The sequence below is a fragment of the Dreissena polymorpha genome, chromosome 16, assembly GCF_020536995.1.
Source record: "Dreissena polymorpha isolate Duluth1 chromosome 16, UMN_Dpol_1.0, whole genome shotgun sequence".
Lineage (NCBI taxonomy): Eukaryota > Metazoa > Mollusca > Bivalvia > Myida > Dreissenidae > Dreissena > Dreissena polymorpha.
The window spans coordinates 7258088-7259630 of NC_068370.1; the positions used below are offsets into that span (position 1 = coordinate 7258088).

The 1543-nt window shown below is 42.6% G+C and overlaps 1 pseudogene; it reads left to right on the plus strand.

The window, feature by feature from the left end:
• Positions 1-437: 437 nt before the first annotated feature.
• Positions 438-1267, plus strand: LOC127862995 (actin, adductor muscle-like; annotated as a pseudogene).
• The last annotated feature ends 276 nt before the right edge of the window (positions 1268-1543 follow it).

Consider the following 1543-nt stretch of genomic DNA (forward strand, 5'->3'; position numbering starts at 1 on the left):
ACAGACTTTGTCAACACTTCAAAAGCCACATGAATGACAGTTCACCTGCTTAAAAATCTTGTGACCACTCGACAACCCACATATATGACTCAATCCTGCTTAAACTTAATCAAAATGTTCACTTTGACATTACCAATGCAAAGTCAGAATCTGGGTCTCAACATGTATCCAAAAACTAGGCAACCAGGTAAACTCTTAACAAAACTTTGTTACCACTATGGAAGCGTAATTTATCACTCAATCTTGATGATACAAGGACAAATAAATATCTTGGTAATATATTGGAAAATTTCTAATCTGGGTCACAACTTTGTCAGCTGGCAAAATCTTGAATGAACATTGTAACCGCTTTCGAAGAAAGAATAACTTAATACTGTGAGCAAGCCGTACCGTGTTTTTATTCCGTCGTAATAACTCACTAAACTTATCACCGGAAGGACAGCTACGTGGGAGATAAGCTCAGAGCAAGAGAGGTATCCTTACCCTCAAGTACCCCATTGAACACTGTATCGTCACCAACTGCGACGATATGGAGAAGATCTGGTACCACACCTTCTACAACGAGCTCCGTGTGGCTCCCGAGTAACACCCCGCAGTCCTGACCGAGGCCTCACTGATCCCCAAGGCCAACAGGGAAAATATGACCCAGATCATGTTCGAGACCTTCAACGCCCAGGCCGTGTACATTGCCATTCAGAAAGTGCTCTCCATGTGAACTTTCGGACCTACAACCGGTATCGTGCTCGACTCTTGCATCGGTGTCATCCACACTGTGACCATCTACGAAGGTTACGCTCTGCCCCTATTCCATCTTGTGTCTGACATGGCCAGCAGAGATCTTACTGACTACCTGATGAAGATCCTCACTGTGCGTGGTTGCTCGTTTAGAATCACCGCTGAGCGTGAAATCGTACTTGACGTCGAGTAGAAGCTCTGCTACGTCGCCCTAGTCTGTCGACCTAGTCTGCTGTTATTCATGAAACTACATACAACAGCATTATGAAGTGCGAAGTCGACATCCGTAAGGATCTGTACGCCAACACCGTCCTGTTTGGAGGCACCAATATGTTTCCAGGTAATGTCGACAGGATGCAAAAGAAATTCATCCACCATGCAGATCAAGCTTATTGCTCCTCCTGAGAGGAAGTACTCCGTCTGGGTTGGTGGCTCCATCTTGGCCTCCATGTCCGCCTTCCAGCAGATGTGGATCAGCAAGCAGGAATACGACAAATCTGGACCCTCCATCGTCCACATGAAATGCTTTTAGACTATTCACAAAACTAGACTGTTCGACACTATTAACTTTTTATCATTTGGTACTTTGCAGACAAACGTGTTGTTAAAACTTTCGCAACATTCTGGTGTTAATTTTACTTTTGTAAAATTATTTATATGCATATTTAATATTTTAACATTTTAGTTGTTGGAGACATTTTGCCTTTTCATTTTGCTTTTCTTTCGGACAAATGATTTCCTGCTAAGTCATTACAATTTACACAAAGTCGTATTTTGAAAACTACGCGGCTAATTAAAGCAACTTGAT